The sequence below is a fragment of the Lissotriton vulgaris genome, chromosome 5 (assembly GCF_964263255.1).
Source record: "Lissotriton vulgaris chromosome 5, aLisVul1.2, whole genome shotgun sequence".
Classification (NCBI taxonomy): domain Eukaryota; kingdom Metazoa; phylum Chordata; class Amphibia; order Caudata; family Salamandridae; genus Lissotriton; species Lissotriton vulgaris.
The window spans coordinates 332,866,586-332,894,442 of NC_141693.1; positions in this window are offsets into that span (position 1 = coordinate 332,866,586).

A 27,857-nucleotide genomic window follows, 5' to 3' on the forward strand; every position below is an offset into this window, starting at 1 on the left:
GATTAGCTAGGGAGAGGGGCCCCATTACGGCATTAGAGTCTACAAGGGCAGTATGGGCAGATATGGTCAATTGGTTGCTATGGTGGGTGGGTGCTGAGTCTAGAGTTTTGGAATTGACCAAAGTATTAGAAAGAGTGTCCATTTTGCTTCCCCATAAATCAACCAACAATGTGAGCTTCTCTGAGTGTTTCTTTACGGCTTCTATCTCACTACGAATATAGGTTTCCATATGAGTTTTAAATTCTCTTGCCATATTTGTGGCCCATAATGGGGGCTCCAATACTAGTGGGCTACTTCCACCAGCTATATTGCCTTCAGTCTGAGCCTTTGGCGCTGATCTCAAGGAAGAGTACACTTGCTTCCCCCCCTGTGGGCTTTTTGTTTCCTTTGACCTCCTTTCCTAATTGTCACTGTGTCAGATTTATGAACAATTACAGGAGTTGCCATTTACGAAGCTGGCATTAGACCAGGAGTATTAGATACATTTACTATCTGTGACAAATCAGAAACTCCTGTTTCCAAAACCATGGGAGAGCATGGAATTATTTGCATCGTGGAAAGTCGCCGTTCTGTGCGTTCTATCTCGTTAGAGACAGCCCCTATTGCCTGCCGTAACATTTTATCGATAGCTGTTAGTTTCGATATGGGTGTGCGCACAGAAGCTTTATATCGGGTGTTGGGCCTTGCAGGCGGAGGCGGGCTCTCCCCCATGCTTATGTGATAGCTAGGATTGCTCAGAGCAAGAAAAGGGCAAAGGATGTAATTGATCTCAAGTAATAAGACAAGCACACTCTCTGCAATGCTTCGAACACTAATGGCCAAAATCTTTGCTCTTTCTAGGCCCGTCAACAGGCTATAATGAACATCAACAGTTTAAAAATGCACAAACAGTCACATAGAGACTCACTTTACACAACTTGTCGGAAGAGTGGCCCAGTCCAGTCTCATCCAGTCTCGAACGGGCTTGCCCTTGGCACAGGCTTCGCCCGGCGCGCGCCCCGCGAGCGTCCCCGCTGCGGGAGCTCTACTCCGCTTATAAAGCTCCTCCTGGCGCTTGCTGATAGCGTGGTTGACAGGCGCCACAGGAGGGATGTCGGGACTTGGAGTCCTTAGACCCGCGCTGGTGGTGGAAAGGCAGCGGGAGCAACAGGGAACCAGTGGTGAGCGTTGCGGTCCCCCAGGACCGTTAGAGCATGAGAATGGCAGTGTCCAGGCGTTAGCGGTGCCCGAAGAGCAGAAGCACCACTCCGCTTATCAAGCGTCTCCTGGCGCTTGCTGATGGCGTGGTTGACATGCGCCACAGGAGGGATGCCGGGACTTCGAGTCCTTAGACCTGTGCTGGTGGTGGCAAGGCAGCAGGAGCAACAGGGAGCCAGTGGTGAGCGTTGCGGTCCCCCAGGACCGTTAGAGCGTGTGAGAATGGCAGTGTCCGGGTGTTCGCGATGCCCGAAGAGCAGAAGCCCCACTCCGCTTATCAAGCTCCTCCTGGTGCTTGCTGATGGCGTGGTTGACAGGCGCCACAGGAGGGATGCCGGGACTTGGAGTCCTTAGACCGGTGCTGGTGGTGGCAAGGCAGCGGTAGCAACAGGGATTCAGTGGTGAGCGTTGCGGTCCCCCAGGACCGTTAGAGCATGTGAGAATGGCAGTGTCCAGGCGTATTTTTTTATTTAATGATCCAACATACAATTTGGTGGCTGCGGAGTGAATTGGGTCACAGTTAAATGAACGAGAATCTGATACTAAAAAAATGAAGCGAAAAGCGAAGTCATACATCTGGAATTTAATGTAAACCACACCAATTTCACACGCATCAGATTTTTCACCTGCATTTTTTCCCCCTGAGAAATGTTGGAAGGTTTGATGTGCTATACTTTACCTGGGGAAAATTGCAGGGGTATAGTGTTTGCCCCGAGATACAGAATTCTGATGAATTCCGTAACAAATGTTAATGAGCATATTGGAAAGTAGTCCTATACTTGTGTAATTGGGGCATTAGATTAACAAGGAACCAGACGACAACTGTATATTATGGATCAATGTTGTTTTTGTGTGACTTTACCAGGGCACGAGTGGGGGGGGGGGGGTAAAGGTACACGCCTTCCACCCACTATTTTCACAGGATGGACACCGACCACCCTGCCAAGAAGTAGGGCCCCACAGAAATATGTTGAACTTGTCCCAGTGTCTTTTTCAGATGGCGGGACACATTCAACAGCTCCTGCACGTTGTCTGCTACCCATTCCCAAACATGTAACTAACTACAGGAGTATGCCCCATAGACCATGTTGGGATCAGGGTAGGCAATCAAGCTAAATAAACAATATCACAATTGGTATTATTGTGTAGACAGTTAAACATGCATGCAGAAAGCATTGCGAGAACAGAAGTAAGGAGACTCAAATTGTTTTAGAACGTGCACATGGCATCTTATATTTGGCAACAAAATTAGGATAACAGTAGAAAACACAGTTGTATCAGCACTGTACATGAATAAATAACAAAACAACCCGAATTGGACTTGGTGCTGGGTATGTGCAAGTGACACATGGATGGCGACGCAAGTGACAATTGTGTTCAGCGTGAACGGCGCATAGTGTGACTCAAATTCAGTTACAATGCACAGGTAAGTATTCTTTTTAGCAACAATGATTCAGATGAGCCAGACTGGGGGATGCACCATTTAATGAGCTGAGGGGTCGACGACGTTTCGATCCTTGTAAATCAGGATTTTCATCAGGACCGGGTTGTATTCCTGAAAAACGGTGCTGGAGCAGCGAAGTTTGGGGCAAGAGGTCAGGACGGCAGGTCGGGATATGAATGATCTTGGGGACATGCGGGGGGATGTCTGGTATCCTCGGGGGGCGGTGGTAAGGCCGGGAGGCTGCGTGTTCCATAGAGGGTCAGAGGGTGATGCCTGTGTAGGACCAACCCTTGGTCTGAATGAATCAGTGGGGGACGGTGTAATCGGGCCGCAACCGGGATACGACTTCCGGAAGAGGCAATGTTCTCGCAATGCTTTCTGCATGCATGTTTAACTGTCTATACAATAATACCAGTTGAGTTATTGTTTATTTAGCTTGATACCCATTCCTAACAGTCATGCGTCGTGACGTCATGAGCTGTGATGGCACGTGTCATGATGTCACTTGCATAATCCCCATCTTGGTCAGTCCCACCACTTCTTTTTATAGGACTAGTGCCATGTTCTTTACCATTCTAACTTTGTCGCATCAATTACTCAGTGACATTGAATGATTTCCAGGAGGCAGTCAAACCTGGATGTACTGATTTTATATTTAAGATGTTTTACTTTGGCCGTACCCTTTTCTGGGTATTTTCAAACCGGTTTTGTCAACCACCGTAAGGAAGGCAGGCTCTTGCTGTCTGGAAATAGGTTCTTCAGTATTGGATCTTTCATAGATTTACATGCTTGAATCATCCCCTTCGTCACAGTGGGAGTCCCACGGTATACATATACAAGTAGTAGATAAAATTACCATAGGCTATCATGCAATGAAAATTCAGTTTAATAGGCTATCCACATTCTTTGTAAAAAAGAACCAAAACTAACCAACAGCCAATCAGGCGACTGCACCCTCTAGAACAATCCCAAGAGAGGCTGGGTTCCTCAGATTTTTTACCGCACGTCATGTGCAAGGGAGTCTCCCTGAGCTCTGCTCAGTTTTCTCTGTAATTCTAAAATGCCGACGCGTTTCGAGACTCTTGTCAACTCCATGTGGTCTCATCAGGGCTTCATATGTAAATGAGATGGTGTAGTCTATAAAAAGAGGACGTGGGATATTGCGAGGCCTCCCTTTTAATAAACTAGCCATATAACAAGATTACTTACACCTCAAAGGTATTCCCAAAATGTACCTGATGGATGTCGCTTAAGGAATTTATGGGTAAAATAGAGAGGAGCCAAGCTGCAGTTCTAAAAATTACTGCATCACAGGTACAAGCCTTTTCAATTTCTGGACCTTAGTGGATTTGACTTTTTCTGCATATGTAGAGACTAAAACCCATATACAATGTTTGTTTCCAGCAGCTCTTGCACTAAAAAGGGTTCCGTTTAAACACTCCCCACATAATTCACAAGGGACTTCACTGATGGCAATAAGCGACATCCATCAGGTAATTTTTAGGAATACCCTTGAAGTGTAAGTAATCTTGTTATATGGTTAGCTTATTAAAAGGGAAGCCCCTAAATATCCCATGTCCTTTTTTTTTGTAGACTACACCAACTCATTTAAATATGAGGCCCTGATGAGAGCCCCTGTAGTTGACAAGGGTCTTGAAACGCGTCAGCATTTTGGAATTACATTGAGGAAGAGCCATATGGTAGCTATTCATCGTTGGAGGGAACCATGAAGTCAATTTAACCCCAACTGTTTTCATTAATGTTCCCAATGTAGGGCATCCTCCTTCTATGATGAAAGGAATAATAATTTGAAGGGTTTGCCCCCATTTGTGAATTAAGCTTGGTGTATCAAAATCTGTTTTGTTTCACATGTACGAATGCAAAATGTATATACATGTTGTCTGTATTTGCACGGTATATTTATTTTTGAATGAACAAGTGTTTGTCTCATCTCAGATTATTTGAAAAAAGAAAAATATTTACAAAATGAGATATTATATAAATTTCTTTATTCGGTATTTCAAAATAGAAATCCATAAAAGCAACATTATCCACATCAATACACATTAGTTAATCAATTACACAGTTGAAATTACGTTCCCATAAAAATGATTAGAACAAAGTCTCTGCACTTTAAAAACATTATTCTGGAATTTAGACATGCTCCTTCAGAGGTTTTTCATGTGCCTAAAAATACATTTCAGGTAATTAACCACATGATAGCAGATACATTCGGACTCTAAATATTGGAGACGCAACATAGCTGGAGGGTACTGTCTGAAACCCCACAGCTTTAACAGTGATAACAGCCAAAATTTGCGGTGAACATGATAAAATTTGCAGAACAACACAGTGTGTATGGTAGTCTGTGCTGATGTATCATCACAGGGGCAAAGTCTGAGGGTTGGCTCCCAAGTTTTCCTCGTCCGAAAGGCTACTAGGCGATGGAAGAGATTTAGTCTAAATCTGGTTAACAGAAAGCGATCAAAGATACTAATGTCAAGCGTTAAATAAGGCTGAATCATGACAGTGGTCTAAACCATAGTTGAATGGAGGACAGAGGCTTTACCTGACTCATTTGCAAGCCTTAGTCCTTCTAAATGGCTCAGGGCCGTTAGTTTCAGATCCTTCTTAGATATCTCTTTGATCTTTATGGGTGTGTTATAGAAAATCTCTAGGCCTATATCAGTGAGGAAATTTCTAATGTAGCGAAGCCACCTGATTTTCACCGAATAGTCTAGGGCCATTGTATCTGCCACAATTGCCTTTGTTAGCATGTTTTTTCCAGAGGTCCATATACGTCGCCAGAGTAGCAAAGGTTGGATTTTTGCCAGATCCTCTATGTGTGGTATCCATAATTCCATGTGGCATGCATATGTAGAAACTCCTCTGGGTGCTGCAAGAAGGAATCTCAAGAATACATTTTCTGCCACCTGTAGAGCACTAACGTCCGCGTGTCCCCAAACGCCAGCTCCATATAGAATGAGATATTAAAAGGTTAAATAGATAACCAGATCAAGTTGGATTGGTTCCAGTGAAGCTTAAACAGTGCAACAGTTAAATGAATGAGTAGCCTGGTCCATTATTGTGTATTACTTAGCTCGGCACTACCTGGCTACTGTCTTTTGGTCCAAACTCCCCTTTTTGTTAATTGAGAGAGCAGCATCACATGTTCAGCTATCCCTAACATTAAAGCAATCAGACTTCTTTTTTTTATGATTTTAAAGACTTATCTAGAAAATTGGTTAGGTCTTTACCTATTGTTGACCACACATGGGAAGAGGGACTTAAAGTAATGAGGACACCAGCCACGGTTATCCCTGTCTTGCCTAGAATTGATACGAAATACAAGGCTCCGGACAATGCTCCAGCGTGTCTAATAAGTCATCCTAAGCCTAACATCGTAATTTCTCAGGCCGAATAGCGGAGATCGAGGAACCCTCTCGCGCCCGTTACTGCTCCACCGGACAGGAAAGAGAGGCGCTGGGATAATATTGGGAAAAGGTTCACGAATACATCAGGAGCAACTGTTCGAACTGCTAACGCTCTTGCGATTTTAGCCAGTTATGATCGACAGATGTTTTCAGACATTGCCCAATTTTTAGATCTCCTTCCGGAAGACAAGAGAATGGAAGCTAGAAAAATCCTGCTTGAAGGAGAAAAGTCAGCATCCGAAATTATTGATGCCTCCATGGCTATTGCTTCTTTGGCTTTCCGTCAGCTTGCTGGAGCCGCTGTCCTGAGACGCCAGGGCTGGCTGAAGGCAACTATGTTCCGTCCTGAAGTTCAAATCAAGATCTTGGATATGCCATTTGATGGTGACTCACTCTTTGGCAAGCATATCGATGACGCCTTGCAGACCATCAAAACAGATACAGACACGGCTAAGGCTCCAGGAGCTCTCCAATACAGAAAGACCCCCTTTCGTTGAGAGCAGGGCAGAGGAAATTATTCTTTTCGAGGAGGTTATCAAAGGTAGCAGCCTCAAACCCACATCTGTTACCGGCCAAATTATTCTTTTCGAGGAGGTTATCAAAGACACCAGCCTCAAACCCACACCTCTTACCGGCCGAATTATTCTTTTCGAGGAGGTTATCAAAGGTACCAGCCTCAAACCCACACCTCTTACCGGCCGTCCTACCAGCAGCAACAGCAATATCGTGAACCACCACAGGCTACCTACTCCGGCTAGCCTAGACAAAAGCAATAGACTCAGCCCAGAGATTCGGGCCGTAAACAGTGAATACGCTTCGCCGCCTGCCGCACCTCAGTCTTCTCTGAAGAAAACCCCTCTCTCACATTTTTAACATCTTTGGGAAGAAATAACATCAGACAAATGGGTCCTAGATATAAGTAGGTATGGCCATACCTTGGAGTTCACCACAACGCCACCTCATCAGCCACCTCAAAGATCAACACCACCCCATCTTCAGTTACTAAAGAAGGAGACATTGATAATGCTTCAAAAAGGAGCAATAGATCGTGTTCCACGATGTCAGAAAGGATAAGGTTTCTACTCTCGCTTTTTCCCGATTAAAAAAGAAGGGGGAATGGTGTCCCATTTTAGACCTCAGAAAACACAACAAATACCTGCTTAAGAAATCCTTTTGCATGGTTACTCTTCAGGAGATCTTACAACTTCTGAACCATTCAGATTTTTTATCAAGCCTGGATTTGGAAGATGCCTACTTCCATATCCTTATCCACCCCAAACATCGAAAATGTCTACGTTTCTCTGTGGCAGGCATGCATTATCAGTTTAAGGTCCTTCCCTTTGGCCTTCGCTCAGCTCCACGGGTTATCACCAAAGGCCATATTATCAACACATTTCCCCATGGACACAGAATGGGCAAAACCCTTTGATACATCTGGCCCCAAGTGCCTTGTTCCCGTGCAAATGCAACAACAAAAGTTGATGGACAGAATGCAGAACAATGTCGTACATTCACCCCAGTATATAGATCTGGGCCTAAATCCATCGGTTTTTTGTTCATAATGCCATTCCAGTTTGAACCCAGCCATTTGCAAATCAGTCTTGATCCTGTGTCCCATGGGAACAGTCCAGCCCGAACTGCCAAGCTAGGTCCTCCTTGGACTGGAAACAAGCATCCTAGGACAGGTTTTGGGCTTTCAGCCCTCATCAGCCAAGATAGATTGAGTCCAGTGGCATGGAGAACACGGGACTCATGTCTGAGCATACCCGTCCCACTCTGGGTCACATATGCGAAAACAACAGTTGATGGATAGAATGCAGAACAATGTCATACATTCACCCCAGTACAGAGATCTATGACTAAATCTATCGTTTTTTTGCTCACCATTCCATTCCATTCCAGTATGAACCCAGCCATATGCAAAACAGTCTTAACCCTGTGCCCCTAGGAAACAGTCCGGCCGAACTTCCAAGCCAGGTCCTCCTGGACTGGAAACAAGCATCCTAGGACCAGTTTCGGGCTTTCACCCTTCATCCGCCTGGATAGCTTGATTCCAGTGGCATGGAGAGCACGGGACTCACGTCTGAGCATACCCGTCCCACTCGGGGTGACAAATGCAAAAATAACAGTTGATGGACAGAATACAGAACAATGTCATACATTCACCCCAGTACAGAGATCTGGGCCTAAATCCATTGTTTTTTTGCTCACCATGCCATTCCAGTTTCAACCCAGCCATATGCAAATCAGTCTTGATCCTGTGCCCCATGGGAACAATCCAGCCCGAACTGCCAAGCCAGGTTCTCCCTGGACTGGAAACAAGCATCCTAGGACCGGTTTTGGGCTTTCAGCCCTCATCAGCCAGGATAGCTTGATTCCAGTGGCATGGAGAGCACGGGACTCACGTTTGAGCATACCCGTCCCACTCGGGGTGACGAATGCAAAAACAACAGTTGTTGGACAGAATACAGAACAATGTCATACATTCACCCCAGTACAGAGATCTGGGCCTAAATCCATTGTTCTTTTGCTCACCATGCCATTCCAGTTTGAACCCAGCCAAATGCAAAACAGTCTTGACCTTGTGTCCCTTGGAAACAGTCCGGCCCGAACTTCCAAGCCAGGTCCTCCCTGGACTGGAAACAAGCATCCTAGGACCAGTTTCGGGCTTTAAGCCCTCATCAGCCAGGATAGCTTGATTTCAGTGGCATGGAGAGCTCGGCACTCACGTCTGAGCATACCCGTCCCACTCGGAGTGACAAATGCAAAAACAACAGTTGATGGACAGAATGCAGAGCAATGTCATACATTCACCCCAGTACAGAGATCTGGGCCTACATCCACTGTTTTTTTGCTCACCATGCCATTCCAGTTTGAACCCAGCCATATGCAAATCAGTCTTGACCCTGTGCCCCATGGGAACAGTCTAGCCCGAACTGCCAAGCCAGGACCTCCCTGGACTGGAAACAAGTATCCTAGGACCAGTTTCAAGCTTTCAGCCCTCATCAGCCAGGATAGCTTGATTCCAATGGCATGGAGAGCACGGGACTCACGTCTGTGCATACCCGATCCACTCGGGGTGACAAATGCAAAAACAACAGTTGATGGACAGAATGCAGAACAATGTCATACATTCACCCCAGTACAGAGATCTGGGCCTAAATCCATTGTTCTTTTACTCACCATGCCATTCCAGTTTGTAATGTAATGTAAAAAGCACTTGTATAGCGCAAAACTGTCACCCTACGGGTATCCTGGCGCTTTTAGATATGGTGATGGACAGTACGTTAACAGCCAGTAATAGGCAGTGGGAGAACTAGTTATCCATCCTGGGAAATAACCAGGTTTTCAGGTTCTTTCTGAAACAGGTCCATGAGTCGGCCTGTCTGATGGTCTGGGGCAGATCATTCCATACTCGTGCAGCGGCCACCCCAAAGGCTCTGCCCCCCATTCTAGTTTTCCTGAAGCTGGAGACATTGATAAGGTTTGCATTCGAGGAGCGAAGCTGTCTGTTTGGGTTATACCATATAAACCTCTCCTGTAGAGTAATCGGGCCCTCCTCATGAGCTGCTTTATACACGATGCAGAGAGCTTTAAAGCAGATTCTCTCCTTAATAGGCACCCAATGTAGGTCCCTTAAGACTAAGCTTGTAGAGGACCTTCGTGGCCGATTTACCGCCAACCTGGCTACCTAGACTGGTCTCTCTGCAAGCTCTGTAAGATGTATTTTGGGGCACCCAAGTACAGGGCGTTGCAGTAGTCCAGTCTACTGAGTATTACGCTCCTCACCACCAGTGAGCGGGTTTCTCTAGGCAGAAAAGGAAGAATCTGTCGCAACATCCGCATCAGGGAGAAGCAGACGCTGACCATTTTATTAGCCTGAGATTTCATTTGGAGACTTCCATCCACTAATACCCCCAGGTTGCGCACTGTTTTTGCAGGGACAAGAGGAGCCTCTTCAGGGGTGAGCCTAAACTCTGGTATCGGTCTTAGCTGTAGGCTAGCGGGTTAAGGCAGAATATCACCACTGTTTTCCCCCCATTGAATTGTAGGGAGTTTTGTTTGAGCCAGCTTACTGTCTGGCACATGCACTCCTGGAACTTGTTCATAGACACCGCCCGTTTCCCTTCCAGGGAAAACACCAATTTGGTGTTGTCCGCGTAGTTGATCACTTCAATTCCAAAGGACTTGACCAGAGTAAGCAGAGGGCGTAGGTATATGTTGAACAAAATGGGACTTATCGCAGACCCCTGCGGCACCCCGTGATGTACTGGGGACTTGCTAGACTCAAACGGCGGCATTGACACCTCCTGTTGTCTCCCGGATAGGTAGGATTGCAGCCACTGCAGGGCTCGTCCTTTGACCCCTAGGCTTTTCAGTCTTTCTCCCAGAATGGTGTGGTTCACCGTATCAAATGCGGCTGACATATCTAGTAACACCAGCACTGATCGATCTCCATTGTCAGCCTGCATCCTTAAGTTGTCCATGACAGTGACCAGGGCAGTTTCCATACTATGGCCCGGACGAAAGCCAAATTGATCCCTGTATAATAGACGGTTGTCCCTATAAGTAGTCTGACAGAGTCCTGCTAACTATTTTCTCCACGATCTTGACTGGGTACGGTAACAGAGAAATGGGTCTAAAATTAGCTGGGACTCCAGGATCTAGGTACGGTTTTTTGAGTAGAGGAGTGACTACTGCCTGTTTCCAGGCCTCTGGTACCACACCTGTTGCCAGGGACTGGTTACAGATTGCCCGCAGCCAGGAGAAAGATTCCCGTCCAAAGACCTTCCAGACTCTAGGCGGAAGGGGATCCCGGGGGGAGCCCGAGGTGATGCTTTGGGCTACATTGATAAAATGCAATTCAGATGGGGCTGGGAAGAATTCCAGAGTGGAGGCAACTCCAAACCCTTCCTCTACTATCTCCAATGGGTTACTTCTATTATTAGTATTACCAGCCAAATGCAAATCAATCTTGACCCTGTGCCCAATGGGAACAGTCTAGCCCGAACTGCCAAGCCAGTCCTCCCTGGACTGGAAACAAGCATCCTAGGACCGGTTTCGGGTTTTCAGCCCTCATCAGCCAGGATATCTTGATTCCAGTGGCATGGAGAGCACAGGACTCACGTCTGAGCATACCCATCCCAGAGCGCAGCAGTTTGTGTACCTTTTTGAAAGTTTTTATGTTAAATGCAGCCCGAGCAAAAGCAAGTCAGGAGCCGCAAATTAACATGAACACTCTCAAAAAGGCACACTATCTGCTGTGGGTGAGTGCTTGCAATGTTCAACACTCCCTCCATCATCCCTTTTGGTTTTGCTTTGTTCGCCCTAAGTTGGCAGGGTATACCCAGGCATGGGTCCCTTGCTCACTTTGCCACTGGATTCAAGCTAGCCTGGCTGATGATGGCTGATCAGCCAGAAACCGGTCCCAGGATGCTTGGCAGGGAAGACATGGCTTGGCAGTTCGGTCTGGACTGTTCCCATGATGCACAGGGTCAGACTGATTTGCATATGGCCACGTCTGAACTAGGGTGGTGGAGTGAGCTAAAGAATGATGATGGATTAAACCCAAATCAGTTGACTGGGGGTGAGTGCTTGCAATGTTCAACGCTCCGTCCATCATCCCCTTTGGTTTTGCTTTGTTCCCGTGGCAGCATTCGTATGGCTGAAAGGCCTTCAGATCTTCCCATACCTCGGCGATTGGCTGGTGAAAGCCCCTTCTCTTTGTCAGGCTCCAGAAGACATCACTTTCTGCCTACAACTATTCCGCTCTCTAGGGCTGACAGTCAGTTGTCAAAAATCCATTCTAGCTCCTTCTCATCTGGTAACGTTTCTAGGAGCTCTAATAGACACTACAAAATAGGGTATACTTGTCAACAGAAAGACTGAAAGCCATCTTATCGCTGGCTCACTACCTTTACAAAAGAAAGTGCACTTCTGTATGTCTCCTCAAATCCTTTCTAGGGATGATGCCTTCCCACATTCTCATGGTGCCTCATGCCCGAATAAGGATGAGACCACTTCAAGAGCAGTTGGACACCCAATGGCTTCAAATATCAGGGTCATTCAACAACATAGTTCGGATAACACCGATCATGAAGGATGCACTCCTTTGGAGGCAATCTCCTTGCAATCTCTCTCTGGGACTGTCATTCATTTCTCCTCTTCCAGAGTTTGTTCTGACAACAGATGCATCTTTGGAAGGTTGGGGAGCACATCTGCAAGACCTCCAAATAAGTGACAAATGGTGTCTGTCTCTCTCCAAACTGCATATCAATTTTCTCGAACTACGGGCAATCTTTCTAGCCCTCCAATCATTCCTCCCAAGGATAAGAGCATCCTGAGTCCTCATACGCATGGACAACACCACCTGCATGCATTATCTGAACAAGCAGGGAGGAACGAGATCTCCAATCCTATCTTGGGAAGCTCAACAGATATGGGAATGGTCTTTACAACATCACATAACTATCAAAGCGGAGCATCTCCCAGGAATAAAGAACAACCTGGCAGACACCTTGAGCAGGTTGAATCAATCAAATCACGAGTGGGAACTCAACCAATCGGTTCTCAACCACATCTTCCAAAAATGGGGAACACCCAACTTGGATCCATTTGCGTCTCAGAACCAGAAATGCTGGTTCTTTGCCAGCAGGGAACCTCATATAGGGTCATGGGGTAATGCGTTTTCGATAAGATGGTCAGGAATATTTGCGTCCGCTTTTCCCCCCTTATCCCCTAATCTCCAGAGTGCTAATGAAAATGAAACGGGAACTGTGCCAACTCATCCTCATTGCTCCACGTTGGCCATGTCAGCACTGGTTCACAGCGGCTCCTGCTGTTGCAGTCCAATCCTTATCGTCTTCCTATGTCAGCCACCCTAATAACCATGAACAAGGAACAGATCCTACAATCGCACCCAGCTTTTCTTCAATTGCATGCCTGGAACCTCAGTACAATGTGTACAAGGATTTAGTGATCCCTCATGATTGTAAAGATATTTTGTCCAGGGCAAGAGCGGAGTCTACTACTAAAACATACAGGCTGAAAAGGAAACGTTTTTTTTTTCTTGGTACCATTGCAATGATACTCACCCTATTCCCAGATAAAATCCTGCCTTATCTCTGGCAAGATCAGGTCTGGCGTATACTTCATTAAGGGTACACCTTGCAGACATCTCTTGATATAGATGGATGTCTGACATCTCTTCTCTTCGTTCTGCTTGCATCATCAAACTGTTCATGTAAGGCCTGTTAAGAACATTTCCTCCTATTAGGCCTCCACCACCGGACTGGCACCTTAATGTGGTCCTTTCGCAGTTAATGAAACCACCTTTTGAGCTGATCCACAAGATAGAGCTCAAATTTCTCTCATGGAAGGTAGTTTGGCTTCTAGCAATTACATCGGCCAGAAGAGTAAGTGAAATTCAGGCCTTCACCATTAAAGAACCTTACTTATGTTTCACGGAGGATTAGGTTATGTTACGGACAAATCCTACATTTATTTCACAAGTGCCATCCCAATTTCACCTTAATGAACCTGTAATTTTGCACACTTTTTTTCCGAATCCTTCATCTTCAGCGGAGAAATCTCTCAACTGTTTAGATGTAAAAAGATGCCTGATGTTTTATTTACAAAGGAAAAAGCATCTACGCAGAACGGATCAACTCCTAGTTTCCTATGTACCTGTTGAACTAGGATCTGCTGTTGCAAAACGGACTGTCGCACAATGGATTGCCGCCACTATTCAATTGTAAAAACAACAGTTGATGGGCAGAATGCAGAACAATGTCATACATTCACCCCAATACAGAGATATGGGCCTAAATCCATCGATTTGTTTGCTCATCATGCCAGTTTGAACCCAGCCATATGCAAATCAGTCTTGACCCTGTGCCTCATGGGAACAGTCCAGCCGTTTCATCTCTCTTCAGCCAGTATAGCTTGATTCCAGTGGCATGGAGTGCACGGGACCCACGTCTGAGCATACCCGTCCCACTCGGGGTGACAAATACAAAAACAACAGTTGATGGACAGAATGCAGAACAATGTCATACATTCACCTGAATACAGAGATCTGGGCCTAAATCCATCGTTTCTTTGTTCACCATACCATTCCAGTTTGAACCCAGCCATATGCAAATCAGTCTTGACCCTGTGCCTCATGGGAACAGTCCAGCCCGAATTGTCAAGCCAGGTCCTCCCTGGGCTGTAAACAAGCATACTAGGACTGGTTTTGGACCCACATCTGAGCATACCGGTCCCACTCGGGGTGGCAAATACAAAAACAAGTTGATGGACAGAATGCAGAACAATCACATACATTCACCCCAGGATAGCGATCTGGGCCTAAATCCATCGTTTTTTTGCTCACCATGCCATTCCGTCGCTTTGTTCACCCTAAGTTGGCAGGGTATGCCAAGACGTGGGTCCCTTGCTCACTTTGCTACTGGATTCAAGATAGCCTGGCTGATGAGGGTTATGAACCCAAAACCGGTCCCAGAATGCTGTTTCCGGTCCAGGGAAGACATGGCTTGGCAGTTTGGGCTGGACTGTTCCCATGAGGCACAGGGTCAGACTGATTAGCATATGGCCATGTCTGAACTGGGGTGGTGGAGTGGGCTAAAGAATGATGATGGATTAAACCCAGATCAGTTGACTGGGGGTGAGTGTTTGATTTGCTCTAACGCTCCCCCCCATCATTCCCTTTGGTATCGGTTTGTCCGCCCTAAGTTGGCAGGGTATGCCCGGACGTGGGTCCCTTGCTCACTTTGCCACTGGATTCAAGATAGCCTGGCTGATGAGGGATGTGAACCCGAAACCGGTCCCAGGATGCTTTCCGGTCCAGGGAAGACATGGCTTGGCAGTTCGGGCTGGACTGTTCCCATGAGGCACAGGGTCAGACTGATTTGCATATGGCCATGTCTGAACTAGGGTGGTGGAGTGAGCTAAAGAATGGTGATGGATTTAACCTAGATCAGTTGACTGGGGGTGAGTGTTTGATTTGCTCTAACGCTCAGTCCATCATCCTCTTTGGTATCACACTATTCAATTGTGCCATTCAAAGGCAGCAGTGGGACAGGCAGTCCTGCGCTATCTATATCAATACGGTAGGCCTCTAATTATAGAGGTATTCTTTCTTCTCATATATATGTGTTATATATATATATATATATATATATATATATATATATATATATATATATATATATATATATATATATATATATATATATATATTCAATTCCTCACAAAAAGGACAACGCCGGCATGTCTCCTTGTGTGTGTGCAATTTAATCACCGGTCACTGCTGTGATTAAATTGCACACGCACAAGGAGACATGGCGTCGTCGTCCTTTATGTGAGGAATTGTTTGTATATTCGGGACCAGGCTCTGGAGGTCTCTCTTAACGACACGCCCTTCGCTTAGGAGCTGCGGCAGGGTAAACCCGAGCAAAACAGAATTTTATATATATACTAGCTTACCCGTCGCCGTTGCTGCGATCTCCGAAGAAAGGAAATTCAAGGGAACTCGTTATGATAACATTCAATTTACATTGTGTAATTTTTATTGACACATTCATTTTAATATGGTAAACATTTCAAAGTGTTGTTTTAATTCTATTTATTTATTCGAGTGCTTGTGGATAACGATTTTTTGTTTTTCCGTCTGGTGCGTACATCAGTATTCGAAAGATTATAAGGGCCCTGGAGGGCCGATATTTAAAAAAAATGTATGCCAGAAACCTTCGCCGGAGTGTTCTCAACAACTTTCCAAAGTTTCATGGCGATCGGATGAATGGTGTAGTAAAGCATAAAGGACAAACAGACAGACATGCATTTGTTTTAATATATATATATATATATATATATATATATATATATATATATATACATATATATATATATATATATATATATATATATATATATATATGTATACTGAAAAGACCATTGGTTTTACAGACATTATAGTTAGGAATCAGCATTTAAAAAACATTAGAAATTCACTGAAAAAACATAGGTTTCAGGGATGTTATAGTTAGTTAGACATTTTACTCATATAAAACCAGGGAAATTCGCGAATTTCTCTGGTTTTATATGAGTCAAATGTCCAACTAACTATAATGTCTCCGAAACCTATGGTTTTTTTCAGTGAATTTCTAATGTTTTTTAAATGCTAATTCCTAACTATAACGTCTGTAAAACCTATGGGTTTTTCAGTGAATTTCAAAGGTTTTCTAAATGTTAATTTCATATTTTAATATTTATGAAACCTATATTTTTTCTAATAGTTTTTTTATATTTTGCAACTCTATTATCCTTTTTTTGAACTTTAAAAATGATGTAATGTTTCATATCTTCCCCCAAAAATATGTATATAATTTTTTTGTTTTAGAAAACTACAGTCCCGTAGCAGAAGTCTACCATGCTTGATTGATCGATGCGTGCTAAGGGCAGGCTGTACTAGGACTAATATCTGTTGCCATCAACACAGCTTCATCTGCAATAGCGACTCGATCTGAACTGTGAACACTGCTGTTTGCAGTGTAGGCCACAGAGAGTGGCCAGTAAGGGCCCACAGCTACGTAAGGTGGAATTGAGATACACAGTTTGTCATACGTGAAGCAACAAAAAGAGTGTCTGGAGCCTGTAATAATAGGTATGCATGGTGTAGACAGAGCGCACTGCAGCAATGTCTTTTCCTACAGAACTGCGTCATCTACGAGACCAACTCAATCTGAATTGTGAACACTGCTATCTGCAGTGTTAATTGTAGACAGTACTCACACAGACATTCATGAATACTTTTTCTCACTTCCTCTTTACAAAAGACAACAACATAAATTGCAGAAAAATCTACAATAAAACAAAAAAATTCAAATACCATTTCTGCTGTCTACAGTGTAGACTATTCAGTGTTCCTTTGCACTTGCAAATTAAATTTGATCATTGTAGTAAACCTATAAGTAATTTCAAAAAATGTCTTCAAGCAAGTACACTGAAAACATAATATGTATATTCCAATACACGTTGTAGTTACTTGACTACTGGATTCTATAATTAAACAATCAGCACTCGATCTGAATTGTGGACACTTCTGTCTGCATTGTAGGCCGGACTCACTATTTATGAACACCTAACCGCAATGTACCAATCAATTCGAAAGCATGGACTTGGTTGCAGCAGATCAGAGGGGGTACACAGAAATAATAACAAACTTGAATTTCGGACATCCGCAATCAAGACCCCGTTTCACTGTTCGGACCTGCTGTACCACGGTGTTCTCCACCGACTGGTGTCAACCAAGCACATTAATCATGTGCAACAGTTAGCTACAGAAGCACCGAGTCTGATGCTCCTCAATGGAGGAAGTTATATGAAAATCAAGCAACAAGTAATATCGCACATCTTCCATTGTGGAATCAAGACACTGATCCACTGTTGAGACCTAGAGTTGCTTGCACCTGGTCAATAGAGTACCTCCATCTCCACTCTCAAATGAAGTTCTAACATAATTCATTGTGGGATTAAGCCACCGTTCCACTGTTGGGACATAGAGTTTGATGCACCTCATCGGAGGGGTTACCACAAATCCTCACAAACTGTAACTTCTGACATCCTCAATCATAGAATCAAGACCCTGTTTCACTGTTCGGACCTGCTGTACCACGGTGTACTCCACCAACTACAATCAACCAAGGTCATTAATCATGTGCAGCAGTTAACTACGGATGCACAGCGTGGCCAAGATAGCGACCGGGACAGTTGCATAGCCGCAGAGCTCCTCGCCCCGACCCCCAGTAACCCCCACGAAAGCCCTCTGTAGCAGCTGATTTGGCCCCCCCGCACGCCGCACAACGCGGGGCAGACCCGGAACTCCGGTGTGGGAGCCAACGGAGCTGTGGCCGCTCATACCTGCCACCGCCGCCGGCCGCGGCCGGGACACGGACCCTGCGCGGGCCGGCCTGCACCGGCCCTGTGGCCGCCTGGTTCGCGCTACGGAGCCACAGCAGCGGAGCGGAGACTGATCCCTGACGTGCGGGGCCCTCAAGGGCACAGGGGAGCTGCCTAGAGTGCCGAACCACCTCGCAGCGGGGAAACGCCGGATCCCGGGCGGCCCCCAACTTTAGCCCCCGGCTACGGCCTAAACGGACCTCAGACCCGGTGGTGAGGGCGGGCGCGGCTCCTGCACTGCGCCATCCAGGCGGCCTGCCTGGAATCGACACGAGCCCTTTGCCCTCTGGGCAAGAATTGTGGAGCGGAGGGTGCCGTGGCCGGCGCACCTGAGGCGGACTGCGGTCGGGGTGCGCTGCACGCCAGGCCCCGGCTTGGGCCTGCTTGGGCTTACGCCGAAGGGGGGAAAAGCAGTTGGCGCGCTAACGCAAGAAGCCCGCCAGGGGCGATAGTGGTGTGCCCCAGACGCCAGCACCTCCACCAAGCCCCGGCCTGGGCTCACCGGCTGCGACCATGAGCTAGGAGGAGGCGGGGAGTGGGGTTCCCACCCCGAGGTGGCTGCTGTGCACACTCGAGGCCTGCCCCGGCCTCTGTATCCAGGCCTCCCTTCCAGGCGTGAGAGATCCTGGTGTGGCACCGACAACCCGGCTGGGGAGTGGACGATACGAAGCACAGCTGCACCTGAGGTGAGGAGTTGGGGGTACTCGGGGGGCCTGGAGGTCGCGCCCCCGGTGGGAGGAGAGCTGGTGTCGATCCGGGGCCGGACCCCCCTCCGGATCCACGTAAAAACGGCCTTTGGCGCCCAAGTGGGCGAGAGCTAACCTCCGGACACACCCCAAGCGCGTGTTGGGGGCTCTGTGGACCAACTGGACAGTAGCGTGTTGCCCTTGTCTGTGCTGCCCCCTGCCAACAGGGGGGGCCCACACCGGACCTCCGGCGGGGGTAGGGCATACTCCGCACTCGCACACATCTCGAGGCCCAGTGAAGAGGGGCTCAAGGGACTAGAATTACAGGCCCTAACCTGACGCTATACTTCAGCTCCTCCCGGGCATAGTCTGTTCTTCTTGACACCCCACAATGTCGAACGCCAACCGGAGGGGGGGGGGGGGGGGGCGGCCGATTAATGAGCTACTGATGAAGACTTCCTCTAAAACGGAGAAATCTCAAGCGTCCACATCACCAAAGGCGCAGACAACCACTCCAACCAAGGAGGCTGAAGATGCCCACTAAATCCTTTTTGGAAACCCTCTTCAACACGTTACGGGAAGACTTCCAGACTCTAAAGCAAGAACTGGTGATTGAACAAAGGGAACTGCGCCGAGACTTGGATGGTTTAGGGGAAAGAGTGGTGGCGGTGGAGGAATCTAATCATGCGCGCTGTGAGGACTTGCCGCTCCTCCAGCAAGAAGTTATCCGTCTTCAGGAGCAGTAGGTGGGCCTCCAGGCCCATGTGGAGGACCTCGAGAACCGCTCTCGGCGGAACAACATACGGGTGCGGGGAGTGCCATTGAAAGCGGAGGGGAATAGCGTCACCGAATATCTTCAAGACCTCTTTCGGGAGGTCCTCAAAGAACCTGCTGACTTTCCCATCCGCATCGACCGGGCACACCGTGTGGGACTCCCTCACCGGGCTCCTGCCCTACCACCAGACATCTTGGCGTTCCTCCCGGACTTTCCCCTGAAGGAGAGGATTCTGAGAGACGCGCGGCGAGCGCAACCCATCCGCTTCCGAGACTGCCCCATCGAACTCTTTCAAGATCTCTCTGCCATCACTCTCCAGAAGCGCAAAGACTTCAAGGTCGTCACCACGTTCCTCAGAGACAAAGGAGTGCCATATTCCTGGGGTCACCCGTTCCGCCTGATCTTCAAATGGGAGGGAGCCTTGCACCAACTCCGTTCGCTTCAAGACACCTGTGCCTTACTGGGCCTCAAGCTCCCCGACGACACCTCGGGCGGGGACTCCACTCCGGGACCCTCGCAGGCGGTCCGGGCCCAGCCGTCTGGGGGAGACTGGCAGCAAGTTAGGAGACGCCGCGCGCCCAAAAAGCGTCTACGCCCGGACCCGGGGACGATTGCCAAGGACAAAGCCGCAGCCATCAAAGAGGTTGTCAAAGACACTACCGCTAAATCCTAGTGTGCCTCAGACAAGGGGCCATGCCTAACGCTCTCTCTGAAAGTGGGGGGGAGGGTGAGGGGTGGGAGCGGCGGGGGTTGCCACTGCCACAGTCTCCTTTACTTTTCTAATCTGCGGGCCTGAACTGACTTTGGATAGGCCTGAGACTATGATTTTGAGTTGGGAACCACAAGTTGGGGTCAGGGTGGGACAGGGAGGGGTACGTTGTTTGGTGGGGGGGTCCTTCGGAGGGGGGGAGGGGGGAGGGGGGCAAGGGGGGAACCTTCTTGTCCACGGATGCGGAGATGTACAGTTGAATTTTTATCCTTCAGGCCACCAGCCCCCATTACACATGCACTTGCCCCCATTCCGTGCCTGGAATGATGCATCCGCTGACTATTCTTTCCCTAAATGTCAGGGGGCTTAACTGCCCCAACAAGCGCAGGGCGATCCTCTCCTTCCTAGAGCGCTCGCAGGCCGACATCTGCCTCCTACAGGAGACACATCTGCTGTCCAAGGACCACCACAGGCTTCGGTCCCGTGCCTTCCCTGAGCAGCTTTTCTCGTCCACGTCCAGGAAAGTGGCTGGGGTAGCCATACTGGTGGCAAGGTCCTTTAAGGGATGGGTGTTGCAGAAGGAGGCGGAAGTTAAAGGTAGACTACTAATCCACCGCTTCCTTGTGGCAGGGCAGACGCTACTAATAGGCTCCATATACGCACCCAATGAAGGACAAGAAAAGTACTTGCACTCCGCGCTTGAGGCGGCCACAGCTAACACGCACCAACACCTGCTACTAGGGGGGGGACCTGAACCTGGTGTTTCACAACGTCGCCGATCGCTCCAACCAGAGGTGGGCCAGGTAGGGGCATTGTCAGTGGAGGGCCACGCACGCCTTGCAGACCTGGGTCTGATCGATTTGTGAAGGCACTTTCATCCCCACGCCACAGCCTACACTCACTACTCAGCAGCCCATAAATCTTATGCGCGACTAGATTACCTGCTTTGCTCCGCCCAACTTGCGACACGCGTACAGGAGGTTGAGATCCACCCGGCCTCGCTCTCTGATCATTCCCCGGTTACAGCATCCTTTTTGGTGCCTGACACACCCAGCCCACAACGTCACTGGTGCTTGCGAAACGGCTTGCTGCAGAACCCCTCTTCGGTGGAGAAGATCAAGGCAGCCATCAGCCAATTCCTTACACACAATGCTAACGGTGACACTTCCAAAGCTACCCAATGGGCAACACTAAAAGCTGTCCTCCGTGGCGAGTTTATTTCCCTGACAGCGGCCAACAATAGGGAGCGAGCGCAGAAAAGGGCTGACCTCACACAGCGCGTAAAGGAGCTGGAACAATTGCACCAACCCCCGGGGCGGCCAGGGCATGGCGCCAGCTCTGCACGGAGCGGAAAATGCTAGCTGCACTAGATCAGGATGTTGCGGAATTCGCCACGATACCCCTGAAGCATGCCTACTATACAGGTGGGGGCCACTGCGGGAAACTGTTGGCGTGCAAACTACGCGAACAGCGGCAGCAGTGGCGCATCAACGCCATCCGACCCGCACAAGGGGATACACTCACCGATGACGCTGCCATAACGGCTGCATTCGGGACCTTCTATGCCGACCTGTATGAGGCAAACAGGCTAGACATACATCGTGGTAGCGACTACCTCGACGGGGCAACCCTTCCATCGCTGACCGAAGCGCAGTCTCAGTTCCTCGATAGGCCCATAGGTCTGGAGGAAGTCATCTCCGCGATTTCCCGCCTCAAGCTGGGGAAATCTCCAGGCCCGGATGGCTACTCCACGGCTTTTTACAAGAAATTCTGCCAGCGAGTGGCCCCCCTACTGCGGGATCTCTTCAACACCTTCGACCAGGCCGGGGCTATCCCCCGAACTGCTGGAGGCAGCGATTTCGGTAATTCCCAAAGTCGGCAGAGACCCCATTCGATGCGGCTCCTACAGGCCGATATCTCTATTGAACGTCGACCTTAAGCTGCATACGGGTATCATCGCGAGCCGGCTGGCGCCGTACATGCAGCAGCTGGTCGAACCCGATCAGGCCGGCTTCATCCCTCAGCGGCAAACGAGCGATAATACCAGACACGTCCTTCACCTTATCGAGGCTGGATCGCGCACGAGGCCGGGCTGTATGCTTCTCACCATCGACGCCGAGAAGGCGTTCGATCGGGTGCACTGGCCCTATCTAGAACAGGCGCTTCAGAGATTCGGCCTCGGGGAGACTACCCGAAACCGGATATTTAACTGCTATAGACAGCCCACCGCGACGGTACGAGTTAATGGTCATACCTCACCTCGTTTCCCGATAGGCAGAGGGACCAGGCAGGGCTGCCCGCTCTCTCCTCTCCTGTTTGTGCTCTACATGGAGCCACTAGCACAAAGGGTCAGGCATCGCCACCACATTAGAGGCATCCCCTTTGGGGGAGACACACACAAGATCAGCTTATATGCAGACGACATCCTGCTCTCCCTAATGGACCCTATGCAATCTCTGAGGGCGCTTCTGGTCGAACTGCACTCCTTTGCACAGGCCTCGGGTTTTAAAATTAACGTGGAAAAATCTGTGGCCTTGAATGTGTCCCTGCCCCCCGAAGTGTTGGCGGATGCCAAAGCCGAGTTTGACCTGCAGTGGTCCAGCTCCACGGTCCCATATCTGGGGGTCTTACTAGCACCGACGGTGCCGGGTACGGCAGAAGCCAACTACGCCAGGCTGAGCACACAAATTAGTGAGACGCTGCCGAAATGGAATCGCCTCACACTTTCCTGGCTCGGACGTATAGCGGCGGTCAAGATTACCCTTTTACCACAGGTCCTTTACATCTTTCAGACCATTCCTCTACGCCCACCGACGGGATGGCTACAGAAGACACAAGCAGATCTAGCGCGCTATGTCTGGAACGGGCGTCGTCCCCGCTTTAAGCAGCGGAACGCGACTCTCCCCCCGGCTCATGGAGGCGTTGGCCTGCCGCACCTCACCCTGTACTTCCAAGCAGCGCAGCTGCGCACTCTGGTGGAATGGTACCAACTTGAGTCCTGCACGCATTGGCTCTTCCAGGACCAAGCCGTAGCGGGTCGACAGCTCCAGGGTGTACCCTTTCTACCGCGGTGGCATAGGCCCCCTAACCTCTATGCGTCATACATCACGGGCACGGTGATGAAAGTTTGGGATCAAGTGGCTGTCCGGAGAGGACTCACCTCGTTTCCCTCCCCACTGACGCCAATATTCGGGAATCCCGACTTTACACCGGGCTTGGACCCACAGCTTTTTAAAACGTGGAGGACCACTCCCTGTAGGGAAGCGGGCCACATGTTCAATCTGGAGGGCATCCTCTCCTTTCAGAAGGTGAAGGAGGAGTATGGGATACAGGAGGCAGACCAACTTCCATACTTGAATGTCCGGCACTGGGTCTTACACCCCTCCATTAAGCCGGGGGCGCAGCGTTTCCTCAGGCCATACGAGAAATGGCTTCTCACGCGCACGTCTGAGAAGAAACTGCTCTCAGATTTATATCAACACTTGCTCCTCGCCAACATATACACCTACCACCCTGGGAAGGCTAGATGGGAGGAAGACCTGGGGAGGCAACTCACGCGTAAGGAGTGGAAGGGGATATATCACAGAGCCAGGCACTCGGCCTATCACACCGGCCTCACAGAGACCCTGACGAAAGTAGCCACATATTGGTACCATACCCCAGCGAGAATTCATCGTTGGGACCCCCAGGCGGGCGATCGCTGTTGGAGGGGATGTGGGGAGCGGGGAACACTTGAACACCTGCTATGGAGCGGTGAGCGGCTGCAACAACATTTGTCCACCATCCTAGATCTCGTAGACACGCACTTAGACACCCAGGTTCCCTGCCTAGATCATTCTTGGCTTGCCAAATGCGCTGATGTATCGCCTGAAATCCATGAGAGAGAGGTTGATCGCCATAGCACTGGGAGCCGCGGTGCAGAACATTGTGGCATGCTGGAGAGATCCACAGCCCCCCATACAACTTGGTTGGCTACATCGACTCTGGACGATCCTGGGAATGGAGAAGCTGTCCCTGACAGCAGCAGGGCGAAACGAGGAGTTTGCAGATCTCTGGCGGCCATTTTTTACTTTGCTTACCGGGGAATTACGGGAGCTGAGCTGCCCCCGATATCTACGACTGCTGCATCTCGCAGACACCCCGCTCACTGAACCTAAGGCCACGACCCGCAGGTGCAGAGTCCAGATATGATCCACTTCGACGACCGGCCCTTTAGGGCTGTTGGGCTGGAGGGGTTTTGCTTGGGTTTACTCCGCGGACAAGAAGGGGGGTGGGGGGTAAGGGAAGGGGGGGGGGTCGTTTGGGGTTGTTCGGGGTTTGGTTTTGTTGCACAGATAATTACAGCATCCGACACGCTCCATTGCCTTTCAACGCGGCCGGCCCAACTGGGTTGTAGGCGGCTTGCTGTGTTTAATGCATCCTGAATGACACTGGTACCCGCTATGGTTTTACTTAGCATTGTATATGTAATAAGCATGGGTCGGTATTTTTGCTATGAATAAACAGATTTAATACTAACTACGGAAGCACAACGTCTGATGCAACCCAACAGAAGGACCTGTGTAAAAATTAACCTGCACGTTATATTGGACATCCTCCATTGTGGGATCAAGACACCGTTCCACTATTGGGACCTAGAGTTGGTTGCACCTGGTCAAAAGGAGTACCTTCATCTCCACTCCTAGAGTTTGAGGTACGTCATCGGAAGGGGTACACAGAAATCATCACAAACTTTAACTTCTGACATCGTCAATCATAGAATCAAGATCCCGTTCCAGTATTCGGACCTGCTGTAGCACAATGTACTCCACTGACTGGTGTCAACCAAGCACAATAATTATGTGCAACAGTTAGCTACGCAAGCACAGTGTCTGATGCACCTCAATAGAGGAAGATCTATGAAAACCAAGCAACAAATAATATTTGACATCTTCCATTTTGGGATCAAGACACTGTTCCACTATTGGGACCTACAGCTGGTTGCACCTGGTCGAACGTGGTACACAGAAATAAACACAGACTTTAACTTCTGACGTCCTCAATCATAGATCAAGACCCCGTTTCAGTGTTCAGACCTGCTGTACCGCAGTGTACTCCAACAACTACAATCAACCAAACCCAATAATCCTGTACAGCAGTTAGCTATGGAAGCACAGAGTGTACAGCACCTCAACAGAGAGAGTTCGATGAAAACCAAAAAACATGTAATATCGGACCTCTTCCATTGTGAGATCAAGACACCGTTCCAGTGTTGTGACCTAGAGTTGCTTGGACCTGCTATAGCATGCTGTAGTCCAGCGACTACATTCAACCAAGCCCAATAATCCTTTACAACAGTTGACTACATAAGAACACACTGTGATCCACCTCAACAGAGGGAGTTCTGTGAAAAACAAGCAGCAAGTTATATCGCACATCGTCCACTGTGGGATCAAGACACCGTTCCACTATTGGAACCTAGAGTTGGTTACACACAGTTAAAGGGAGCACCTTCATCTCCACTCCCAGATTCAATTCTAACATCATCCATTGTGGGATCAAGACACCATTCCACTGTTGGGACCTACAGTTGATTGCACCTGGTAAGAGGGGGTACACAAAAATTATCACAGACTTTAACTTCTGTCATTCTCAATCATAGAATCAAGGCACTGTTTCATTGTTCGGACCTGCTGTACCGCATTGCAATTTCAACTTCATGCATAGCAATCGCTGCTTCATTTTCCAGTATTGGTCATCCAAGAAGATTGTGACTACATGGACCATTAGTTTCACTATCTTGAGCACTTTCATTACTAATTTCAGCTGTAATAGTCTTTTCCTGTTCAACTTCATCATTCAACATTTTTAAATACATAGCGAAAATTGTACATGCAACTCTACCTTTACATGTATTACAAAAATCTTCGTAACCGTCAAAGTCTCCAAATAATTTACTTTCACTATACCTTGCAGAAGTGCTAAATAGTAAAATTCTCTCTTATCTAAAGTTTCACAACTAACTTTCTTGTGGTTTATGAGATTACTCTTTGCATGTTTTTCTAAACAACCATGGCATCCAACTACTGCATATTTTCTTTCTTTTACATTCTCTTTCACATTTCTTTTGAAGCTATAATGTTGAAGTACTTCATACAGAAATAGCTGTTCCAGATGCTGACTCCTTTTTGGTTAGTACGTGTCCAACATATTAGTTTTAAGATTGTCTGTACTGTCTGCTTCATTTACTGCTAATTGTTCAATTTCTTTAAATGATTTCAAGACTCAATTTCGTTTGAAGGCAAGATTTAAACTTACCCAAATGATTCCTCGTAACTTTGAATTTAAACTTGAAGAGCACAATCAGTCTGAACATACATACAATCCAATTTCTCGGTAGGAAAACATTTTCAAAGTAAAGCTGGACAATTCTTTACTAAGGCTTTTCTCTTGTGCAATTTCTTCCCACAGTTCATTCATCTCTTTTTTTTCTGATTTTGTTATGTACGATGTAACATAACATGCAACAGCAATTGAGTTATCTGCAACTTACTGAATGTCCATGTTCGCATTCCACATTTTAAAAATTACTGGATTGTAATATTTGATATACTTTGACACTTCTCTTCTTTTTAACTTGTAGTTAATCTTCGGAAATTTCCAAGTTATTGTGTGCTTTTCAGAATAAAAAAATATTTACTCTTCCTTTACAAAAGACTGGACAGGAAAAATCAAATCAACATCTGGTGTAAAATGTTCCTTTAGACTTGTATTTTCTTCTCCAATACTTTCAACAACTGTGACTTTGGAAACGTAACACTTGCTATCTCAAGCTTCTATCTCCTTCTTCTCTTGGTATCTCACACGTCACATACTATTCAATGAAAGACAATACTGTTCCATCAGAATCATTTCCAAATTTAGATTCATCCTTGATCCATAATAGAATATGTATATGAGGTGCACCTCTTGCTTGATACTCCTTTCTTCAAAGAAAATCGGTAACCTCTCCAAGAGGTGTATTCTTTTTATTGCAGATATGATAGGTTGAAACCTATCATTACATTCTCTTCCAGGGGATCCTCATCAATAGTCATAAGCACTGAATATTCCCGCCCCTGTGCGGGACCCCGGAAAAACAATATAAAAATATATATGTAAAGAACACATATATCTCGCTCCACATATATGTATGTACATATACTATTTTTCTCACCACAATGCAGCTCCATAACTGAGGGTAAAAATAATGTAAACACATATACATGCACTGCAATTATTTAGGAAACAAAAGAAAGCAAACACATTAGGTCAAATAATCTTTGAACTTTGTGTTTTAATGAGTAAACCACTCATAAATCCTGAAAATTGCTTATAAATAGACATTGTTAGCCCTCAGGCTGCATTGCAAAAACAATAGCATAGAAAATGAAACCATTTTCAACAAAAAACTGGCACCGTGCCTTTAAGGCAGCCATGACCCCAGGCTTCCCATCATGCCTCAGGGGTGACAGTTAGGTCAGTTGTTCTTTCCAGCTCCTTCAGTCAGGACCCTGGTGAAACAGCTCCTTTCTTTTTTGACTTTCTGTCAAAAAATATTACAACTAATCTACAATTTTTGCTTTCACTTGATGTCTTTTTGACATAGGGTGTTGCTTAAACCTTTTTTAGGCTT